Here is a 24,848-nt window from a genome sequence, read left to right on the forward strand (position 1 = left end):
AATTCAGCACCTTGCCACACCTTGGGAGGCCTCGCAAAGACCTTTCAAATTTCACAGGATTACTCCCTCCGCAACAGGCCAGAAGCGGCACTAGTAAACCAGCTTGGATGGCCCAGCAGCAATGGTTGTTTAGGCTTATTTCAGAGATTATTTTGAGGAGCTGGTTCAAAAGCTACAGACAATTTTTAAGTTCATTATAAGTTCAAACTGGCTCAGTGGGCATTAGGGTCTTTTGCTGATGTTAGAAAAAAGAAAATTACCTTGGCTCGGTTCATAAATCTATAAAGAGAAAAAAATTTGACTTGGTTTGAAAGCCGTTTGGGCTTTTACAGGCGAATGGATGTTTTTAGTTGATGATTTCATGGGTTCAGGCGCCTGAGGATAGCACTAATGGACAGCGTTAGTCCAATTATCCTAACAGGGGTAGGAAGCTACACCAACTATTTACCTAGACTTTCAGAGTGAAGAACATTCTGTGGAAGGTGGATACGGTTCCCAGAGAAAAAAAATCTCCCCACATGACTAAGCCACTCTCAAACCTCTTCAGATTCCCAGAAACCCCAGAGGATAAATGAAATGTCTTACAAACATATCCTCGCAGAAGGTCAATGCAGACAGTTACAAAATGGCGCCCAGAAATGCAAAGGTGAAAACCAAGGAAGTGGGAAGCCTCAGGTTAACTTGTTCAGGTGACAAAAGAGAGTTTGAGGCTGACCTTCTGCTTCACTGACAAGTAATCTTGCAGGTGGGTGACTGAACTGCCTCTCCAGCAGCTGGAAAGAACAACCCCATGGGAAGGGTAGACGCTCCTTCCAGGGCCGGAACAGGAGGAGTAAAATTCACAGACTTTCCTCCTCCACTAGGTTTTATTAAGTCTGGCTGCTAACTCCCTCCCCTCCTAAGAACTCCCAACTGACCTGGGGAAGGAAGAAGTGTCAGTAGGGGACAGACACCTGGAGAACCTACACTAAAGCGTGATGAAGGGTTACTCACCCCCTGCGCGGGTCTCATCAGTGGGTCAATGGGTGCACTTAGCCCACAGGAAGATGCTACCCAGTCATCCCATCTGAGGTCGCCCCTCCCCAGTTCCTCCTCATTTCCTCAGACTGAGTATGTCCTTCAAGACACTTGTTACAATCTTGCTTATTTATCTTCTTTGTTAATTTGTATTCTTGTCTGTGGTCTGTCTCCCAAACTTGAACTTCAGCACCTTGAACTTAAGAGAGCAGGGATCTTCTGTGGTTTATTGGCTGTTGTATCCCCAGGACATAGAACAGGGCCCCAGATCCATAAAAATACTCAAAATTTATTCAACTAAATGAATGCATAAGGAAATGAATGGATGAGTAAAAAATCCAGAATTCTATGCAGAGGTTACGAATAAATGGGGAGGGAGAAGTAGAGGAGGGAAAAATAAGGTCAATGATTCAGATAGGAGAGGGTGGTTGTGATGAAATAGAGTCAGAAGGTCTGAGCTATCATATCGCGGTCTCTCAGCAAGGCACTCCGTGACACAGGGAGTGTGCAGAGAGGTGGGAGGCAGGTGGTAGGAAACAGTGAGGACTGCTAGGGCCACAGCCAGGAGGGGGGAAGGAAGAGAAGCGCCACAGAGAAAGGGACTTGGCAAACCAGGCAGGGGGGTAGGTAGGGGATAGAAAATTGAGCTGTAAAAACCCCTCCAGAGCACAGACTGTGGGTAGGAGGCATTGTGATCAGGCTCCATCTCTCTGAGGTTGGAATCACCACCTCAAGTCCCATTTCTACCCCTGGGGCAGTAAACCAGCCTTACTGAGCTTCGGTTTCCTCCTCTGTCAGATGGGGTAACAACAGTCTATGTCTTTGGACTATAATGAAGATTTAGAGAGATGATATGGGTAAGAGCTTGGCATGGGGTCTGTTTTCTTCCTGTCAGAAGCTGCCATTCCGAACCAGTTACTTTAGGAGCCTTCCTGAATTCCCCGCTTCAGTGTGCCTTCCTCACCCCACACAAGCACCCTCCCTTAAGAAATTCATCTCAGGTAAGGGCTGGTAAGAGAAATCACTCCAGTGTCAGCACCCTTGGGTTTGGCTTGGGAAGGCTGAATCTGTTCTGGACCACTTGAACGGGCCACAGAATTGTCCTTGCAAAAGGTGGCCTCTTGTCTTCTTTATTGATCTGCACACTGATGGACATTTCTCAATGGTACTGACCGTAAGCCTAGGCAAGTCTTCCAGGTTCCCTGTGTTCCTTTAACCTTGGAGGTAGGAGGGTGACCTTGGAGCCCTCCTGCAGAGGAGTGAGAAACTCGTTTCCTCTGCCTTTCTGTGTCATGGAAACCATCCTCCTTCCAGTCCCAGAGGATCTTCTGTCACAGGTCAGAGGCTCGTTTTGTGAGAGGCTCAGAGCATTTTTTTCTGTTGAACAGAATGTCCTGGAAAGAAGTTGACAGTCATGCTCTCTAACAGCCTGGGATTGGCAAGCAGTAGGAACAAGCCTGCAGCACCCTAAAGAGGACTTCATGGCTGTCTGGAGATAGCCTGATCCCCAGAAAACAACCCGGGAGCTTGCTCTGTCTTGGGTGTCTGGGGTTCAACTTTTGCTACTAAGGGTGTGGGCTGAAGTAAGCCAAGGCTTGATTTTCTAAAAGCAAAATAAGCATGCATACATTTTCAGCAAGCAAAAATGTCATTCCCAAACAGGATATTTTGAGAGCTTTTTCAAAGTCAAGGATACTTAAAACATTCTACAGTCCTCTCCTGAGGAGTGTCCAGGGTTCTGGGGGTGCTGCACTCCCCACCCTCTGGTTGGGCTGTCCCAGCCTTGAGTGGAGAGCAGACTCTGTGGACTGTCCCCAGGAGGAGGTATGCCTCATGGAGCAGTCATTGGCAGGAAAACAGAGGTGAGAAACAGAGGCTCATTCAAACCAGCTCAGATAACAAGGATTTGGAAAAGGTGTGACTAGCCAAGGACAGGAAACCAAGGACACTCGGGCCACATGGTGTCTGGGTCTGGACAGCCAGCAGCCAAGACTGCATCTCTGTTTTTTACGGTGCTGCTCATCACTCCTCTCCACTTCTTCTGGAACATCTGCTCCATCCCCTGGTTGGAGAAAATGCAATCTGCCGTTTTCTGCTGACACGTGACCTCTCTGATCTTCCAAAATATCAACTATGAGGTGGCTTGGCTTGCTTTTTACTTTAAGTCCTGCACCACCATAATCAAGACAATATAAAGTTGGAGTTAGGAGAATGGGGTTCAGATTCCCTCTTTGTCACTTACTACCTCTGTCACCTTGGACACAGTATGCCTCAGTTTCCTCCTCTGTAAAATTGGAATTATAATTGTTTCTGTCTCATAAAGCTAATGTGAGTATCCAATGAGTTGATTCATGAAAAACACTCAGAAGTAGGCCTGGCAAGGAAATGCTTAAAAATACTAGCTCTTGTGAACTCCATGAGGGATGCAAATTCAAATGCCCACAGGGACCAAACAGGTAATATAAACCTCTGAACCAGGCACTGAGTGATGCAATAAGGGTGGGCAGGGACCATGCCAAACTGGAGAATACATGCCCCAACAAATGTATTCAAGTTTAATTTATAAAGAAAAGTCAGCAAGCAGGCAAGTGCATCTGTATACCTATGGGCCACCAGCTTGAAACCCTGAATATAGTTTTTCTTTAAATTCAAGATAAAGAGAAGTTGATTGGCTCAGTGAAGATGATGGATGGGTACACTGGGTCAGGTCTATCCCAGCCTAACCAGCTGTGACCAAAAGTTGGGCAGAAAAGAGCAGGATCCTGACATAGTACAAACGGGGATAGGGAGGAGCCTGTGGCCAAGGACAGACTATCTCAGAAAGGGAGATCCTGAGCCAGGCACGTTTACCCACCAACACACACACACGTATCATGTATGCACACAAGGCTTTGGTGAACATCAGAAGTAAATCAAAGTAGAATGCTCTCTGTCTCTTACTACTATCACCTTTTTAGCATTCACAGACTCCTTGAATCCAAGGGTTGAATAAGACCCTGGAATTCATCTCTCTCTGCTTCTCCCTTATTCAAGAAATCTCTTCACAGTATCCCAGACAAATTATCTGCCAGATCTAAAATATCTGTTTCAGTCACCAGTGTGTTTCCAGCCAGGGGGATTCCTAAAGTTGTCTGAAAAGCAAAATGGGCCCCTTATTAGCAAAAGAAAGGGTAAATAAGGGCAATGAAATAAAAATAGCAATTACTCATCCCAGGGATTGCACTGTTTCTAAAGAACACTACTAGACAGCTCTATTTAAAAAAAAAAAAAAAAAAAAAAAAAAAAAAAAAAAGTTTTCCATAATGTGAAAACAAGTCCTGCCTGGCTTTTCTACTCATTCTATTCTCTGTTCTTAACTCTACGTTTAAGAGTCAAGAAGAAAAATGCTGCTCTCAGCATGGGTTTGAGAGTCAAACAAACCTGGGCTTGAACCAGCTTTGCCTCTTGCACTGTGACTTTGTACAAACTGCTCAATCGTTCTGATTTTCAGTCTTCTAGTCACTAAAACGGGGATAATAATCCTATCTACCTTGCATTATTGTAAGGAATTAGCAATACGTGCAAATAGCAGCTCTTCAAGAATTTAAAGACCCCAATATAGGTGTTCTCATTTCCAGGCTAAAAAGCCTCAAATCCTTTAACCATTCCTGGGGTGGCATAGTGTCTAGACTCCTCTCAATTTTAGTGGACTTGTGTTGGCCTTTGTCTGCCTGCTTGGATTGTTTTTCACCTTCTTCGGACAACAGCACTTTGTTCTGTTTAGCGGGGACCACTTTTCCCGCTGGACACACTCAATCTGATGTGATCGTCAATCAAAGTGCCCCAGGCTCACCTACCAGGCTAAGCCAAATGCTGTTCTCCCTTTGAACTTCCATCCAGAGCTGAGGGATGCAGAGAGCAGTGATGGTTGGAGTTCATTTGCCTTGACTGGGGAGATGGTTCAGCTTTCCTGCCATCTTTGTCCTTTCCTTCCTTCGTTCTTTCAGCCTTTCAGTGATTATATGAGCCACTAATCAGTTTTTCTGCTTGTTTGACAGAGTGCATTCCCATTGCTTATAACCAAGGAACACTATTGGAGCACAGTCCAGATGGAAAATTGTGGTTTATGGAGGAGTTGTGAGTATTTCTGTCCCAAGCTTAGGATGAATTTTGGGGGTCTCATGAGAGGGGAAGCATTAGGAGTGAAGATTAGAATGAAAGTAGCTTGGAGAAAGACCCATTAAAGAGGAAACTCCAGTGCCTGTGTGGGGTCTGAGGAAGCACTTGAGATGGTGGGATTTTAGGGAAGATCTGTACAGAGGAACCAGTTGAGATACATCACCAGGGCGCCATCTGCCCTCTCTGCCTGCTGCCAACATGACACCATACCTAGTATTGAGGGGACACAGGAAGGTTTTTCTAACTGGCAGGAGTCCCAGGTTTTGAGGGAGAAATGGAGAAAAAGTGCTAAAATGTGTTTCTTCCAAATGTTCTGGAATGCATCCAGACACATCCATAAAAGAAAGTTGGCATCCACCTAGAAGGGAGGCAATATATTTTTTTAAATTACAGTCATAATTCCTAATTGAATGTCTCTCTCAAAAATTCATGACACAGAAGACTGAATTGTTAAGTAAATAAAATCATAAATGAGGTCCATAACAGAGCTAATGGCTGCACTAAACAGCTCTCTATTGTTCAGGAGCTCTCAACCAACTCCCCGATGGTCCAGCGTAGCTGTATCCATGTGTAAACTTCTAGGACTTTCCCTTCACCCAACGAAAGCATGATGTGCCCTGCTTTTCAAATCTTGCTCTTTGTGGACTGGGTTTTTCTACCAATGAAGATGACTCAGTATTGCAACTTTCTTTTCCACAAGACAAGCAAACTTCGGGGCAGCCCTAGCTTGCCTCTTTCTCATTGAACTGTCACTCACACTCTTTGGACATCAGCTTCTGCATCCCTGATGGCCTCTGACAGCTCTGAGTCAATGCACCACTTAGACCCCCAAATCTGATTTTGATTTCTACATACTTTGATCGATTTTTAGGAAGTTCAGCAGATTTCTCCCATATTCTTTCTATTTAAGCCTATACTTCAGAAACCTGTGGTGGAGATAAAGACTTTTAAGTGAACCTTCTTCTGTTCCTTCTGACTGCCCATCGTTTATTCAACAGATGTCAAGTGAGCTCTGTGTCCCATGCAGTGCTGGGTCAAGGACATTCTATGGTGAGCGAAGTAGGCACCATCCCACCCTCAATGACCTCGTGGTCCAGCAGAAAAGAGGAGTTATGCAAATAAGCCCAATCAACAAATTGGAATATGCGCTATGAAGGAAACAAAATTAGGTGGAACAAAAAGGAATAACTGAAGATATCTCATTTAAAGATAAGGTGAGACTTAGAAGAGATTTCTCTGAGCACAAGATATTTAACCCGAAACATGAGGATGAGCAGGGCTGGATTGGCCAAGGGGGAAGCCATGGGACAGCGAGATCATTCCCGAGGGAGAGAGCCACACGTACAAAGGCTCTGAGGAAGAAAACTCGGCCTGTTGGAGGCACTGAAAGCCAGGCAGCATGGCTCGCAGAGGTGGCCAAGCTGAGGCTAAAAGGTGCAATGGGCACCTTCCTCTGGTGGCAACGGAATGGGGCTCAGCCAGGCTTCTCTGAGAGGAGAGCAGCCAACACCCTTGAGCCGTGGCTACTAGGAGACACAGAGGTGCAATTGAATGATTGTGATCTGGAAGTCAGAACCCCACGTTCTGAAAAAAACAAAACAAAACAAAACAAAAAAAACCTCCTAGGGCTGTGGCAGGGGTCAACAGGGATAAAGTAGATATAGGATGAGGACAGGGTCTTGTATACAGAAAGCACTCAATAAATATGGGCCCTGGTTCTTTCAAGGTAATGCTACGTACCTTCCTTTTCTTGGGTCACAAGGTCTGTAAACTACAGAAATGGAGAAAATGTCTTGAAAGGCCCTTTTCTATAGAATCTTGTAGGGGAGTAGGGCTGGAAGGTATGGGAGGGGCCTGGCTTATTTGGACTCTGGGGCCTCTTCCTGGGTGAAATGAGGTTGGTACACGCTTTGGCCTTCCCCATTTCTGACCCTGGGCACTGCAGTCCCAGGTGCCTGGCCGACTTGCTGGAGGATGGCTAGGCCTTGATTTGATCCTGGCATTTACTCAACAGGCACCTTGGTATTTCTTAGAGGCCCTTGCAAGCTCAACAAAACTAACCTGGGGCCTTGAATTCCGGTATCCAAGAAAGCATCCTTAATTTTAGAACAAATAGCATGGACTTGACTTCTTCCTGACCGATCCCTTTACTCTCCACAATTGGGTGTCTCCATATTCTTGAGCTATTTGAGGTCTTAACCCTAAGCAAGTAAATATGGGGGCTGAGATGGACTTGGGTTTGAATCCATCTGTGGTCTTGAGTAAGTTCCCTCTCTGAACCTGTTTCCTCATCTGGAAAATGGAGTTGCAATAACAGTAGTAGTGTTTCTTCGAGGGTTAAATTAGGACACGTAGACTGCTTAGGACAGGGCCCAACTTGGAGCACATCCTCCATAGAGGTTAGTTGCTATCAGTAATGAATTATTATTTTTAAAATTAGTCTTATTATTAACAACAGAGTGAATTCCTAATGAAAATAGTGAAGCTTAGAGCACAGTAGGGGTTGAGGTCAGACACCCAGCTCATCACAGGTCTGCAAAAGTCAGACCTCAAAGACGGAAAAGCAGAAAGACCCCTTGAGTCTCAGCTTGGCTGAGCTTGAGGAGGCAGCAAGGTGAAGGCTTGTTGAGAGTGACTGAGAAGTTTCACAGATGCTTCCACAGCTCTGGGGGAGTTAAGTCCCCACCTATGCTCCTGCTGGCCTGGGATATGGCTCTGGGGCCCACACTCTGGAAGCCCAGGTTCCGGTAGCCTCCCTCTCACCACATCTCCAGTCCTCTCCAAGCAAGAAGCACCTTACAGACTCAACCTGGAGGTTTTCACCAAGCATAAGGAAGAATTTTAAGGCTGTCCAAGAAGTAGAATGCCAAGGAAGTCACATTTCCATAGGATGAGCTCTGTTGAGTAGGATTAAGGCACAGACTTTGTTCTTAGTACTTTCTATGAATTAATTAATTGAATACTCAACACAGCCCTATGAGGTAGGAGTTCTGTTATTACCTGTGTTTTACACAGGAGGGAGGCTTGGAGACACTTGTCTCAGGTCACTCAGTGGGTCTGCATGAATCCCAACTTTTGCCCTTAACAATCACACCAGAGAAATGCCGTACCGTCAGGCTGCTGCCCCAGTGCTGGCAGTATCCAGGCTCTGTGCCACCACTCTCAGACCCAGGACTTACTCGCCTGTGGTTTGACCTCAGAACCCGCACTTGGTGCCATGCTGCCTCTCAAAGCAGTCCACATAACTAAAAACACATCTTCCTCGAGGTCCTTCTAATTCACAGAGTCAGGGAGTCTCAGCCAGGACCCAGTTCCTCTACAATGCGGTATTTAAGAGCACGGGCTTTGAAGACACACAGTCCTGCCTCCTCTGCCTTCCAAGACAAATTACTCAGCTTGTCTGGCAGAGCTTGAGAACTATAAGAGTGCCTGCCTCATATTCCTGGACCCAGTGTTTGACACACGGTAGGTTAGGTCCACTCAGGTCTGTCCAGTGCCAATGAAGACAAGTCAGCAACAACACGTCTCCACCCAGCACTGGCCACAGACCACTTTACCGACTGATGTCCAGGTCCAGCACAATGGCTCACACCTGTAGTCCCAGCACTTCAGGAGGCCAAGGTGGGAGGATCACTGAGTCCAGGAGTTCAAGACCAGTCTGGGCAACATAGTGAGACTGCAGTCTCCACAAAAATAAAAATAAAGTGATATCCAACAAGTCCTGGGCAACAGGCCGCACGATTCCAGCTCATTAGCCATCCATGACCTCTTGACTTTCTTATGGTCATTCAACTCGCACTTAGGTCCTGAAGACATTCTCCATTTTGGTTTTGATTGATTTTGCATTTATTGTAGCCACATCCAGCTCCCTCTGTGTGGATCTTGGGACAACCAAAGGAAGCAGAAAGGATTCATCTGCGAGCCACATCCCAGGGCAAGCGACTGGACATCAGTCAAAACACATGGCCCTCTCCTTCCTTTCTCTCCTCAGCAGGCGATTAAATGGATCAGTAACTGAAAGAAGGTCAGTCTCCAGCTCCAGGAAAACCAAAGCCCGAGCAAAGCCCCGGATTAGCCACACAGCACAGAGCTGCTCACAAAGCTCAGCCTGTGGGTGCCTTTTGTTCTGGGCCCCAAAATGTCTGGTAGTGGAGGCAGGCCCTGTCCCTTTATAGCAAATTTACAGTTAGCATTAGCTTAGCCATAAAGATTCTCGCAGAGTGTCCAGATTGTGAAGTTTTGTTACTCAAGGGAATAGGGAAAGCCTCTTCCCATGGGGATGAAAATGAGAAATTCAATTCTTAGGATGGTTCACATGGAACAGTATGGGAGGCAGAAGGGAACAGTGATCATGTCCTCTTAGAGCCCCTCAGGCTCTTCTCCCAGACACCAGGGAGGGAGAATGCCTCTGCTGAGGCCAGTTTTAAACAGCTTTGTCAAGGCACAACAGATACACAAAGAACTGCGTACATTTATATGTAAACCTTGATGAGTTGCAACTCACTTATCCAATACCTCACAAAGATTTCTTATATCTTTTTGTCTTATTTGGGGGAGGGGTGTGTATAGAACATTTAACATAGGCTGGGCACGGTGGCTCACACCTGTAGCACTTTGGGAGGCCAAGGTGGGAGGATTACTTGAGGTCAGGAGTTTGAGACCAGCCTGGCCAACATGATGAAAACCTGTCTCTACTAAAAATACGAAAAAATTAGCTGGGCATTGTGGCACATGCCTGTAGTCTCAGATACTCAGGAGGCTGAGACAGGAGAATCACTTGAACCCTGGAGGTGGAGGTTGCAGTGAGCAGAGATCGAGCCAATGCACTCCAGCCTGGGCAAAAGAAAAAAGAATATTTAACATGATGTCTACCCTCTTAACAAATTTTAAGGTGCACAACACAGCACTGTTAACTAACCATAGGCACTGTGTCGTGCAGCAGATCTCTCGAGTGTATTTATTTAGCATAACTGAACTTCTAGACCCATCGAACAACTCCTCATTCCCCACCAGTCCCTGGCAGCCACTATTTTATTCTCTGCTTCTGAGTCTGACTCTTACAGATACCTCACGAAGGTGGAATCATGCAGTATTCATCCTGCTAAACTGACTTATTTTCACTGCCACTTTTGAAAAGTCCAGCAAGATACCAGCAACTATACCAGTGAAATAACGTAATAGTCTTGTTTGGATGTTTTAAAGTCTTTTGCAGAGGAACACTGAGTTTACCTTTTCAGAGTCCTCTCCGGGCTGTTGGAGTGCTCTCTGATCTCCACCAGGCAAATGCCTTTCTTTGTGCTTCCTGGTCCCTTTGTCCAGCGATAATGGGATGGATTGCATTGTGTGGTCATGGGAGCCATGTCCCTTTTCCTCCTCTGAAGTAGACTTGAGGGCAGGGACTGTTTCCACTCGGGACAGAGGCAGGCTTACAGTTGGTGCTCCATAAATGTTTCTGAGGGGTAAACTGTGACTGTCATTTATATCTTGCTTTCATTTTGATGCTCAGAATGAGAATTGGCCCAGCTTTTCTAAAGGAAAACTTTACAATTTGGCAATTCATGTCAAAGGCCTTGGAATGTGCAAGCCTTCGACTGTGACTCTCCTCCTAGAAGTGTATCCTGAAGCAGTAATCGATACTGCCACCAGGATTTGTGTTTAAGGACAGTCAAGGCACCTTTGTTTACAATAGAAAAGAACTGGGCTTATCATGATTGTCCAAAAATAGGGGTTTGGGGAGTGCAATTGTGGTTCATCCCAATAAGGAAATAGCATGCATACAGCTATCACACACTGTGTGACAGAGGAGGAATTAGAGATGTGGGGAAGTGCTCATGATGCAATGCAAAATGTTCTAAGAGTAAATAACAGTACATAATAGATACAGGTATTTAAAAAAGCAAATTATATACATGCATATAAAGAAATAGAGTCAATTAAAATATACCCAAATTTTAGCAATGCTTGTCTCTGGGCTGTGGTACTGTGGGTAATTTTTGTTTGTTTGTCTGTTTGTTTATCTTCCTGTTTGTTGTATGTTCTAAATTTTCTACAATAAAATATTTTGTGATGAGTGGGCAATGATCTTTATTCTACTTTGTTACCCAAGAAGTTTTCCACTAAGAAATTTTTGATGATCATTCTTCAAAAATAGGTAACTGATTCCTTTAACATAATACCAGAAATTTTGTGTCACAAAAGTACCCCGATCCTCCTGCTCACGTAAGCCTTGTTGACTATAATAAACTTTTATAATCAGAAATCAAAAGCACTACTTTTTAAAAAATCAGTTAAAATTGGAGTTGGCTGAAACTACTTGTAAATTTGTGCTAAATAGTCCCAAGTGGACTCCTGAGATATCAGAGCCCCAGAGAGACCATTTTCAGGAAAAAGTGCATCCAGTTCCGAGCACTTCACTGCAGAAACAGGGAGCTGACTTGTTAAGGGGAAGATTATACCTTGGCCCCGTGTTTGCTCAAGGTTCTATGCCTGGGCTCTGAGTAACTTAAAGCATTTCTCAGATCCAGAAACACAGACTCTCAATTCCACTCCAGCTGAGTGTCGACTTCTTTCTGTTGCAGGGGTGGGGTAGGCCAGCCAGGTTCCACATTGACTCTCTTTTTCCCAGGGCCTCCTGAGAATATGACCCCTCCCTCCCTCTTCAAGCAGACCTCTCCACCTGAGTCTCTAAACCATCCTTGGGAAGATCAGGACCACTGAGGGAAAATAAAATTGAGGGGAGGGAGGCAGTGGGGCTGCTCAGGGATTCCTGTGTATGTTGTTCCATGCCAGTGGGTGGAGATGCTCTCACTAATAAATGCTGCATTCTCCAGTCTGGGTATACCACAGATTATTTGGCCACAGTTGTACACAGGGCTACTGTGAGTGTCCAGTGCAGGAGACCCATGTGCATTCACAGGTTACGCCACGGTGAAGCTTTTCCTTGCATTTAATGTCACCAAGTGTTCAGTCCCCCACACAGGGTCAGCCATCCCCCTGTCTGAAAATCCTGCCTCCATGTGCTGAATTGAGCTGGGTAGCAGCTGGTCTAGGTTATGGTGGAGGTGGCTGGTTACCTACCTGATATCTATTCTCCCTTCTTCCTTAGTAACAGAATTTTGTTTTACTCTGGAGTTAATGTGCCCAGTGAAGAGGCCTCATTCCCTGGCCTTCCTTGAAGCTCATAGTGGCCCGTGGGCTGTAAGCAGATAGACATGTTGGGTGGATGCAGAGGCATGCACCCAGAGAAAATGACATCTGACATGTGCTCTATGATCACTACCTCCTCTTTTGCTTTTTGGGTGGAACATGGCTGTGATAGTAGGAGCTCCAGATACCCTTCAGGACCAGGTGGCAACTTGGTGATGGAAGCCAAGCATCAAAGGATGGTGGACAGGAAGAGTGAAGGAGCCCAGCTCCCTGATGGCTGTGCAGCCTCTATGCTGGCCCTAGACAGCATGCCTAGACGTTTTCACACGACAGAGAAAGAGGCTTCTACATTGTTTATGAACTGTCATTTCTGGCCTCTGTTACACAAGTCTCACTCTCTCTGAGAAGGGTCCTGGAAAACTCCACTTCACAACCTAAGTGTTCATGAATGGATAGAGAAAATGTGGCATACAGCAGGTCTTCAAATAACATCATTTAATTCAACGTCATTTTCCTATAAGGTTGATGAGAGAAAAAACAGATTCCTGACCAGTATCCCTGTCTGTGGAGTCTGCACTTTCTCCTCATATCTGTGTGTTTTCTTAGGGAACTCTGGTGTTCTCCATATCTCCAAGCTGTGCACACGGGGTTCACTGGCCAGGGCACATGGCCCCAGTGAGAGTGTGAGTGTGGGTGTGTGTGAGCTAGTGTGAGTGTGTGTGAGTGTGGGAGTGTGTGAACATGGGTATGAGTATGGATGTGTGTGAGTGAGCATGTGTCTGTTTGAGTGTGGGAGTGTGAGTGTGGGTGGGTGTGTGAGCAAGTGTGGATGTGTGTTAGTGTGGGTGAGTGCGAGAGAGTATGGGTATGTGAGTGTGGGGTTGTGTGAGTGTAGATGTGTATAAGCAAGTGTGGGTGGGTGTGAGTGAATGTGCATGTGAGTGTGAGAGTAAGTATGGCTGGGTGTGTTAGCATATGGGTGGGTTTGAGCAGTGTGGGTGGGTGTGAGTGAGTGTGGGTGTGTGAGAGTATGGGTGTGAGTGTGGGTGAGTGTAAGGGTGTGTATGTGTGTGAGTATGGGTTTGTGTGAGTGTGGGAGCATGAGTGGGTGTGTATAAGCGAGTGTGGGTATGTGAGAGTATGGGTGTGTGAGTGTGGGTGTGTGGGTGTGTTAGTGAGTATGTCAGCAAATATGGGTAGAGTGTGGGAGCATGACTGTGGGCATGTATGTGAGCCAGTGTGGGTGTGTGTTAGTGTAGGTGAGTGTGAGAGAGTATGGGTGTGTGAGTGTGGGTGTGTGTGAGTGTGGGTGTGTGTTAGTATGTGTGTGAGCAAGTATGGGTGTATGTGAGTGTGGGAGCATGAGTGTGGGTGTGTGTGAGTGTGAGTGTGTGTTAGTGTGTGGGTGAATGTGAGTGAGTATGGGTGTGTGAGTGTGGGTGTGAGTGTGAGTATGTGAGCAAGTGGTGCTGGGTATGTAAGCATGTAGGTGGGTGTGAGCAAGTGTGGGTGTGACTGAGTGTGGGTGAGTGTGAGTATGGGTGTGAGTGTGGGTGTGTGTGATTGTGTGTGAACATGTGGGTGTGTGAACAAGTGTGGCTGGGTGAGTGAATGAGTGGGTGAGAGTGTGAGTGTGGGTAGGCATGAGTGTATGCAAGCAAGCGTGGTTGTGGCAGTGAGTGTGTGTATGTGTTTGTGGGTGTGTGAGGGTGTGTGAGCAAATATGGGTGAGCGTTAGCAAGTGTGGGTGTATGGGTATGTGTGAGCTTGTGTGGGTGTGTGTGTGTGTGGGTGTGTGAGCAACTGTCAGTGTGTGGGAGTGGGTGTGGTATGTGTGGATGAGTGTGTGTGTGTGGGTGTGTGGGTGAATGAGTGTGGGTGTGTGTGGGGGTGAGCAAGTGCAGGTGTTTATGAATGTATATGAGTGTGGGTGTGTGTGAGCAAGTGTGGGTGTGAGTGTGGGTGTGTGAGCGAATATGGATGAGTGTGGGTGTGTGTGTAAATATGGGTGTGTGATGGTATGTGTGAGCAGGTGTGGATGTGTGTGTCATTGAGTGTGGATGGGTGTGAGTTACAGTGTGTGTGAGCAAGCATGTGTGAGTGTGGGTGTGTGAGTATGTGTGCAAGTGTGGGTATGTGAGTATGGATGAGTGTGAGCAAGTGTGTGAGTGCAGGTGGGTGGGTGTGAGTGTGGGTGTGTGTGAGTGCGTGTGTCAACGAGTGTGGGTGTGTGTGAGTGTGTGTGTCACCGAGTGTGGGTGTATGAATGAGTATGGATGTGAGTATAGGTGTGTGTGAGCGAGTATGCATGTGTGTGAGTATGGGCACGTATGTGTGTGTGTGAGAGCGAGTATGGGTGTGTGTGACTGAATGTGTGTCAGTGTGTGTGAGCAAGTGTGTGTGTGTGAGTGTGGGTGTATGAATGAGTATAGGTGTGAGTATGGGTGTGTGTGAATGTGAGTGTATGTGAGTGAGCATGCATGTATGTGAGTATGGGCACGTGAGTGAGCAAGTGTGTGTGTGTGAAGGTGCCCTGAGATGGGATGGCCCCCTAGCCAGGGCAAGTTCCTGCCTTGCACCCTGAGCTTCCAGGAAAGACTTGGGTCACCCATGACCCTGAACTGGAATAAGTAGATTAGAAAATAAATTAATGAGTACAAATTATTGTACAAAATATGTTAAGTCTCTAGTAATCCCACAAATGCATGACAGTAAGCAATGCTGTTCGAAAGTGCTCAGTGAACACGCTATGTTGGTGATTGCTTTTGAACTGTGTGGTGGCAGGAGATGCTCCTGACAATTTTCACTTTACCAACATTTATTCCTGATTTAACCCACCACCATGACCACCGCTGCCAATCACTGTTTCAATAAAAGTTAGGCAAATAATTCCCCTACTTATTTTTATTAATCTTTCTTGAATGTATATATAGCTCACATTTATTCCAGGGTTCAATATTAGAAGTGTTTTGGGTCTTTAGAAGTCTGGTGATGTTTTGTGATCAGAAATGTGCCACAGGAACTTAATTTTTGTTTATATCAATTTGTGATAAAATTTGTTTTGTTATATGTTGTTTTGCTTAAAGTCAGTTTCCAAGAACCTATTGATGACGTTGAGGATTCATTGTATATACACAATGGAATATTAAAAGAAGGAAATTCCGTCATTTGTGGCAACATGGACGAATCCAGAGGGATTAAGTGAATTAAAGCCAGGCACAGAAGGACAAATGTTGCATGACCTCACTTTCATGTGAAATCTGAAAAGTCCAAAAAAGTCAGACTCGTAAAAGCAGAGTGAGTGGTGGATAGCAGAGGCTGGGGCTGGGGAAGGGAAGGGAAAGGGAAGATACTGCAGAGGGTACAGAGTTCCAGTTAGACAGAAGGAATACCTTTTAGTGATCCATTAGACAGCTTGGGGACCATAGTCAATAATAGTGTTGTATATTTCAAAATTACTAAGATAGTAGATTTTAAATACAACTGTAACTGTCAAAAAATGGTAACCATGTGCGGTGATGAATGCATTAATTAGCTTGATGTAATCGTTCTACAATGTATACATGTATCAGAACACCACACTGTACCCTATAAATATACAAATTATCTGTCAATGAACGTTTTAGAAAAAGGAGAAGAGCTCCACTTCGAATGCTAACTCAGCTATTAACGAAATGAGACTGCACCTTCAACCCTGCGATTGTTCCTCGTGTGCATAGCTCCCTTTCTTAGGAACCCCAAAGGGAAGAAGAATGGGCTGTGGGATAAGGGCACCTCCAGATCTCTTTCAGTATCTTCATATCATAGTGATGGCATGAGAGAGCCTTGTTTAACAGGGGAAAGTGGGTGAGAAGACAGCCCCAAAGGGGGCTCAAAAATACAGACACATCTGCAGGTTCTTCTGTGGTGATGGTGGTTGCTGTTGTAAAAAATTTTTCAAGTGCTAATTTGGTATAAGTCTTGCTGGCACATGCAGTAAAAATAGACTTGTCCAGCTCATAGCTACCAACCAATTAATCCAGACAGATAGGAGGCTGAGTTCTTAAGAGCATCCATGTAGAGGGGGCTTGTCAGACCTTATGAGAGCGGCACCACAGCAACCAGGACAAGCCAAGGCATCCCCCTCCCTCGTCCTGAAAGCCCAGTACAACTGACAGAGCTGCAATTAGCAGCCCATGGCCTTTGTAAAGCTCTGCAATGCCAAACGAGGCTGAGAGAGTGGTTTTGGAGAGAAAGCCTCCATGGTGGTGATGAGTGAGTGGTGGGATCGTCATATGGCCTTACTGAGATAGGACGGCCTGGTATGCAGTGCCTCATGGGATTTCAAACCTTCTCTCCCCAAGAGTCCTACCATCCCTCCAAGCTGACTCTGCAGGGATAGGCAGACAGAATCCTGGAAGTCAGGGTGTGGGAAATGGCCTTTCTATTTGTCTTTGTTTTCAAGGCTGGTTGTAACAGAGGACCACGGTCTGGGTGTCTTATGCAACACAATTCTGGAGGCTGGAAGTCCCAAATCAAGGGTTTGGCAAGTTGCTTCCTTCTGAAGCTGAGGTAGGACCTGTTGCATGACTCTCCCCTTGGCTTGTGGATGGCTGCCTTCTCCCTGTGTCTCTTCACATTGCCTTCCCTCTATGCATGTCTGTCTCCAAATTTCCCCCTGATACAGTTTGGCTGCGTCCCCACTCAAATCTCATGTTGGATTGTAGTTCCCATAATCTCCACATGTTGTGGGAGGGAACCCGTGGGAGGTAATTGAAACACGGAGGCAAGTTTTCCTGTGCTGTTCTTGTGATAACGAGTAAGTCTCATGAGATTTGATGGTTTTATAAAGGGCAGTTCCTCTGCACACGTTATCTTGCCTGCCACCATGTAAGTCATGTCTTTGCTCCTCCTTCACCTTCCACCATGATTGTGAGGCCTCCCCAGTCATATGGAACTGTCAGTCCCTTAAACCTCTTTCTTTATGAATTACCCAGTCTCGGGTATTTCTTCCTACCAGTATGAAAATGGATTAATATGTCCCCTTTTATAAGGACAGGAGTCATATTTGATTATAGACCATCCTAATGACCTCACAGTAAGTTGATTACCTCTGAAAGACCCTATCTTCAAATAAGGTCACATTCTGAGATACTAGTTGCTAGGACTTCAGCATATGGATTTGGGAGACACAGTCCAGCCTATGACATCATTCATCAAGTGTGAGGGACCCAACAGGAGCCAGAAAGGTCACATCCATGAGTGGCCCCCACCTGGGTGGGAACTGTGGCAAAGTAGCATGTGCTACATCTAACGAGGTCAGTCTCAGCTCCAGCTAGATGTAGCTGTGGGACACCTTCCACTCACCCCTCTGGCCCCGCAACTCTGTTCCATGCCCAGGAGGCCAGTTTTTGTGGACTGCATCTAAGGGTACCCTAAGCCTCTGGCTTTCAGATAGTTCAGCCTGTGCTGTACAAAATTCAGCCACATATAGCTATGTAAATTTAATTTCAAATTACTTAAAATTAAATAACATTTAAATTTTCATTCCTCTCACACTAACCACATTCCAAGTGCTCAATAGCCACAAGTGGCAAGGCACTGCTGTTTTGGATGGTACAGATGTGCATTTCCATCATCACAGAAAGTTCTATTGGACAGCACTGGTTCAGCTAGGCAAGACCCTGGCAGGGACACAGAGGGTGGGAAGACAGTGAGTCAAGATGTTTGTTCTCCCAGCTTCTTTTCTGCCAGGTTGCTGGGTTCAACTGTGACTCTGTCAAGGGCCCATCTCCTATCAGGGAGCCCTCTCCAATAACCAGTCTCTCTGGCCTCCTGTAACTGCTCCCTCCTTTGTCCCTTCAGCCCTAGGGGTGGTAATCATTCCATCTGTTTCTTTTTAGGGTGCTGCACCATTTCTTGGTTTTAACCCTCGACCCATACCTTTATAAATATCCAAATCTCCCCATACACCTAGGTTGATGACTTACCTGTTCCTATGACAAGACCCTGCCATGTTGGAGTGCCAGGATGCCAGGACAGTGTCACCAGATCCAATTTTGCAATAAAAGATGGAAATCTAAATTTTTATGTGAAATCTGTATCCTAAATCATGGCAACTGTCTCAAAAACAACAACTTTCAAACATTAAAAGCAAAGCAAAACTCATTTACAGTGAATGTGTCCTATAATTAGCTACTTGTGCTCTATCCCAATGCCAGGCAACCTGGTAGTCATCCATTCTGAACACCTTGCTCAGATCAAACCCTTCTCCCCAGTGACCATGAGAGTCCTCATGATGTCTTCTAGGTAGCTACCACTTTCCTGTTTCTCCTTTCTCCAGGGATGGAAAGACCGGAGATCACATTCTGATATCCAGCTGTAACTTGTTTCCTATGCCTCAACTTGATGCAGCAGTCAGCCAGTGTTATGTAACAAATTGCCCCGAACATAGTGGCTTTAAACAAAATCATTTATTATCTCACTGTTGGCCCTTCACAGCATATCTGCCAGGATCATAGCTGTCGCTCTGCTCTACCTGGACACCTCCCCTCCATTCTTGGCTCTTGTTCGCAAAGTGCTATGAAGAAATACCTGAGACCTCATAATTTATAAATTAAAGAGGTCTAATTGGCTCATAGTTCTGCAGACTGTATAGGAAGCATGACGCTAGCATCTGCTCAGCTTCTGGGGAGACCTCAGGAATCTTTTATTTTTATTTTATTTTTTTTGAGACGGAGTCTCACTTTGTCACCCAGGCTAGAGTGCATTGGCGCGATCTTGGCTCACTGCAAGCTCCGCCTCCCAGATTCATGCCATTCTCCTGTCTCAGCCCCCTGAGTAGCTGGGACTACAGGGGCCCACCACCATGCCCGGCTGATTTTTTTGTATTTTTTTTAGTAGAGACGGGTTTCACCGTGTTAACCAGGATGGTCTCGATCTTCTGACCTCATGATCCGCCTGCCTTGGCCTCCCAAAATGCTGGGATTACAGGCACGAGCCACTGCACCGGCCAGGAATTTTACAATCATAGCAGAAGGCAAAGGAGGAGAAGGTAGGTCACATGGTGAAAGCAGGAGCCAGAGGGGAAGAGCCACACACTTAAACAACCAGATCTCACCTGAACTCACTGTCTCCACCACAGCACCAAGAGGGATGTTGCTAAGTCTTTCATGAGAAATCCACCCCATGATCCAATCACCTCCTACCAGGCCCTACGTCCAACACTGGGGATTACATTTCAATATGAGATTTGGGTGGGGACACACATCCAAACTATGTCAGCTCTGATTATCCAAACCCTGGCCACGTTACTCCTCCTCCGTAAAGCCTCCTCTAGTTGCTCCAGCACACAGAGCTCTGGACTTGCAAGTAACTTCAAATATATATATATATATATATTTTGAGATGGAGTCTCGCTCTGTCGCCCAGGCTGGAGTGCAGTGGCCCGATCTCGGCTCACTGCAAGCTCTGCCTCCCAGGTTCACACCATTCTCCTTCCTCAGCCTTCTGAGTAGCTGGGACCACAGGCGCCTGCCAGCATGCCCAGCTAATTTTCGTATTTTTAGTAGAGATGGGGTTTCACCATGTTAGCCAGGCTGGTCTCTATCTGCTGACCTCATGATCGGCCTGCCTCGGCCTCCCAAAGTGCTGGGATTACAGGCCTGAGCCACCATGCCCGGCCAAGATCAATATTTTCATCTTAACCAAATCTACAACATAAAATAATTATTGATAATCTAGATAAGTATGAAAATATGGATAACAGTTACAAGCAATATTATTTTTTAAAACACTAAGAAACACAATTATTATTGACACTCTAAATAAGTATGTTAATATGGATGACAGCTATATTTGTAAAAGGCTAACATTTGTGGAGTGCATACTATTTGCCAGAACTTGTGCTTCTTTCTCACAGCAACTCAAAAGAAAGATTTTGGCTGGGTGCAGTGGCTCACACTTATAATCCCATCACTTTGGGAGACCTAATCGGGCAGATCACCTGAGGTCAGGAGCTTCAGCCTGGGCAACGTGATGAAACCCCATCTCTACTAAGAATTCAAAATTAGCTGGGTATGGTGGTGCACGCCTGTAATCCCAGCTACTTGGGAGGCTGAGGCAGGAGAATCACTTGAACCCAGGAGGCGGACGTTACAGTGAGCCAAGATTGTGCCACTGCACTCCAACCTGGGCATCAAGAGTGAAACTCCATCTCAAAAAGAAAGGAAGAAAGAAAAATTGATTGATTTTATGATTATGCTTGTTTTATAGATGAGAATCTAAAGCAGAAAGGGGAACTTCTGGTTTCCACAACTCATAAGTAAATGGTGGAGATGGAAGGTCTGACTCAGGACTCCCTGGGTCTGGAGCCACACTCTTCACCATCCCGCTGTCACCTGGTAATTGTTTCCTGTGCATGCTGCCCTTCCTAGTAGGCTGTGAGCTCTCTGAAGACACACATAAGGCTTGTGTCACCAAGCAAGCAGCAGGTGCTCAATAAATGCTGATTGGCTTACTGGCTGGTTGGTTGCTTCAGAGAAGTGCTTTCTGAACATACTGAAATCAGGCCATGACTTGCAGGGCCAGTCCTCAGGGACTGCATAATTGCAGCTGAGGGCTCCCTCTCCCATACCCAGATCACTGCTATTTACCTACAGACATTAAAGGTCAGACTAGTAATGTTCAGCTATGAACTTATCCTGTATGCCAGGACCACAGGTATTAAAGAGGCAGAATGTGTGTGTGAGTGTGTGGGGCAGGCACAGCAGGCTGCAGGTGAGGTAGCTGCTACCACACTGGGTTTACTCCAGAGTGTCTATTTTCTCCCAGCAGGTTTGGTAGAACTGGACTTGATTTGGGGATCTTCTATCAAGGTCTCTGCAGGAATTCCAAAACTCAAGTCTGCTCTGTCATCAGGTCTCCGAACTCCTGTACTCCTTAGCCATCCAAGCTATTAGTGAATTTTGTTCTTGCCTTATGCCACTCATTAATGATTTTAGGCAAGTAGGCAAGTCTTTTTTTTTTTTTTTTTTTTTTTTTTTTGAGACAGGATCTGGCTCTGTCACCCAGATTGGAGTGCAATGGCTCGATCTCAGCTCACTGCAACCTCCACTTCCCAGGTTCAAGTGATTCCCCTGCCTCAGCCTCCTGAGTAGCTGGGATTAAAGACATGCACCATTATGCCTGGTTAATTTTTGTACTTTTAGTAGAGATGGGGTTTCACCATGTTTGCTGGGCTGGTCTAAAGCTCCTGACCTCAGGTGATCCGCCTGCTTTGGCCTCCCAAAGTGCTGGGATTACAAGCATGAGCCATCACGCTGGGCGAATTTCAGGCAAGTCTTAACTAGACCAAGCTTTCTCTAGGAAGTGGGCAGAGGCCTGAACATCCACTCTTGTTTGCCCACAGCCTCCGGCAGGTGCTGAACACAGGGGAGACCCTCGGTGAACAGCTGGCTGCTGAGGAGGGTTCCCATGATAGCACCAGAGACTCCAGCTCCTCACTCTGGCTTACAAGGGATAGCGTCACTGGCCGCTCTTCTCTGGTCTTCCCCTCCCTCACTGCACTCAGCCTCAGAGGCTTCCTCCTGCTTCTCTGTCACACAGCGGCAACTCCTACCCCATGGCCACCAGTTCTATGAGTGCTGACAAATGCACACACTGTGTGTAGATCTGTAATCCATCCCCATCAAAATATGAAACATTTCCATTGCCTCAAAAAGTTTGTTTCATGATCATAGCAATCAATGCCCCCCCATAACTGCCCTAAATGCAGTTGTACCCAATAACAGAATTTCAAATCTATGAAGCAAAAACTGACAGAAACAAAAGGTGAAAAAGACAAATCCACAATTACAGTTGGAAATTTTACCAGTTCTTTCTCAGTAATTGATAGAAGAAGTGGACAGAAAATCTGTAAAGATACAAAACACTTGAAGAACACTCTCAACCAACTTGACTGGCTGACATTTATAGAACACTACAACCAAGATTCTCAGAATACACATTACTTTACTTTTTTTTTTTTTGACAGAGCCTCACTCTGTTGCCCAGGCTGGAGTGTGGTAGTGCAATCTTAATTCACTGCAACCTCCACCTCTCGGGTTCAAGGGATTCTCCTGTCTCCGCCTCCTGAGTAGCTGAGATTATAGGTACGTACCACCACACCTGGCTAATTTTTTGTATTTTAAGTAGAGATGGAGTTTCACCATGTTAGCCAGGCTGGTTTCGAACTCCTGACCTCAAGTGATCCACCTGCCTCAGCTTCCCAAAGTGCTAGGAACCTTATTTTAAACATTTACCAAGATAGACCATATTCTAGGCCATTAGAAAGAAGATTCTCCATAAATTTAAATGGATTAAATCATACAGTGTCTGTACTTTGACCACGTGAAATAAAATTAAAAATGATTAACAAGTAAATATTTGGAAAATAGTCAAATATTTGGAAACTAAATACTTTTAAAGCACCTACAAATAAAAAAAGTCACAAGAAAAATCAAAAGGCATATTTAAACTAAATTATTATAAAAAGCACAACATATTAAAACTTGTGTAATGCAGCTATAGTAGGGTTTAGAAGGAAATTTATACTTTTAAATGTCTATATTGGAAAAGAAGAAAGATTTTAAAATCAAGAAAATCAACAGCCAGTTATTTGGAAAGACAAATACAATTGATAAATGTGTAGGCAGATTAATAGGGAGAGAGATTAGGGAGAACAGGGTGGAGGTGGACATCCAACCAACCAAGCATGACAGAAGAGACACTGCTATAGACGCTATAGAAATTAAAGACACAGCAACAGAAAATATTATAGACAGCTTTATGCTGATAAATTCAAAAGCATAGATGAAATGGACAAATTCCTTCAAAGACAAAGATTACCAAAATTCACAGAAAAAGAAATAGAAAATCAGAGTAATATTATATCTATTAAAGAAAGTGAATTTTAATACTTTCACACAAAGAAAAATCCAAGCCCAGATAGCTTCACTGGTAAATTTTATCAAACTTTTTATTTATTTTTTTATTCATTACTTTATTTTATTTATTTATTTATTTATTTTTGAGATGGAGTCTTTCTCTGTCACCAAGGCTGGAGTGCAGTGGCATGATCTTGGCTCACTGCAACCTCTACCTCCTGGGTTCAGGCGATTCTTCTGCCTCAGCCTCCTGAGTAACTGGGACTACGGGGGCCTGCCACCATGCCCAGCTAATTTTTTGTATTTTTAGTGGAGACACGGTTTCATTGTGTTAACCAGGATGGTCTTGATCTCCTGACCTCATGATCCACCCATCTTGGCCTCCCAAAGTGCTGAGATTACAGGTGTGAGCCACCACGCCTGGCCAATTTTATCAACATTTTAAAGAGGAAATTCAACTAATCCTACATAAACTCTCTCAGGAAATAAAGGAGGAGATACTATTTCCCAACTCAGTTTGTGAGGCTGGTATAACTGTAATACCATAACTTAACGAAGGTATTACAAGAGCATAAAGCCACAGACCAATATTTCTCATAAGCTTATGGAGACATTTTAAAAGATGGTATAATGCTATATTTATTTATATAAAATGTAATTCAGATTCCAGAACAATTTGTAAGTCCATTTTATATGTATTTATGTATACACAAATATATATGTATATACCTGCATATGTATAGGTATATATTGGTGTGTGTGTGTGTATATGGTGATAGAGAAAATGAAGGAAAAGAGAAGAGAAGAGAGGAGAGGTGAGGAGAAGAAAGGAAAAAGAAATAGAAGGCTATATGTTAAAATGTTCACAGTGGAAAGTGAGATTTAGAGTAATTTTTTTTTTGTTTTTGCTTATCTAATTTTTTCCTAATTTACTTCTGAGATAAACATTGTATATTGTATATATCCTTTACAATTTTTAATAAAAGTTAATTTTTTTTAATGTTAAAACAAGTATGAATCCAAGATGGAGGTGTGCCAGCTCCAGTCCCCATGTGGTGTTGAAGCTGCTGCCACCGGAAGCAGTCACAGAGGACACTCGCCTCTCTGGGGAAGGAGGAACCCACTCCACTCAAGGTGAGTTTCCCTTGAGTAGTTCAACAGCTGTTGAATGTACATGTTGTTATTTAGAAACTCTCTTTGCACATCCCTTTCCTTAAAAGATTTGCAGATATTAGATATGTGTTCATATGTGCTGTCCCCTCTCTTGTTCACACCTCTAATGCATCTACGCCTCCTCAGAAGTAGCGGGGAAGAACTCTGTCTGAATAGCTCTTCCTATGAGAGGCTTTTCCCAGACCGACAACTCAAATCCAAATGAGATTCCTCTGTGTGGCAAATACCGTCTTTATCAGTCTGCAGCACTGCATCTCCCCACCTTCCACCACCCTATCTCCGAAGATGTCTCTCTTCCCCAGTCCCTGTGGCTGAGGTGGGGCTTTGAATCTCAGTTTTCTCTACCCACAGCCCTTGGTCACAGATTGGGTGAGTGACTGCTGAATGGCCAAAGTCCTCTCCTGGGATTTTCACAGAGTTAAGTTCTCTGTTTCTCCTTGGCTCACATGC

The sequence above is a fragment of the Rhinopithecus roxellana genome, chromosome 20, assembly GCF_007565055.1.
Source record: "Rhinopithecus roxellana isolate Shanxi Qingling chromosome 20, ASM756505v1, whole genome shotgun sequence".
In the NCBI taxonomy this organism is placed as follows: Eukaryota; Metazoa; Chordata; class Mammalia; order Primates; family Cercopithecidae; genus Rhinopithecus; species Rhinopithecus roxellana.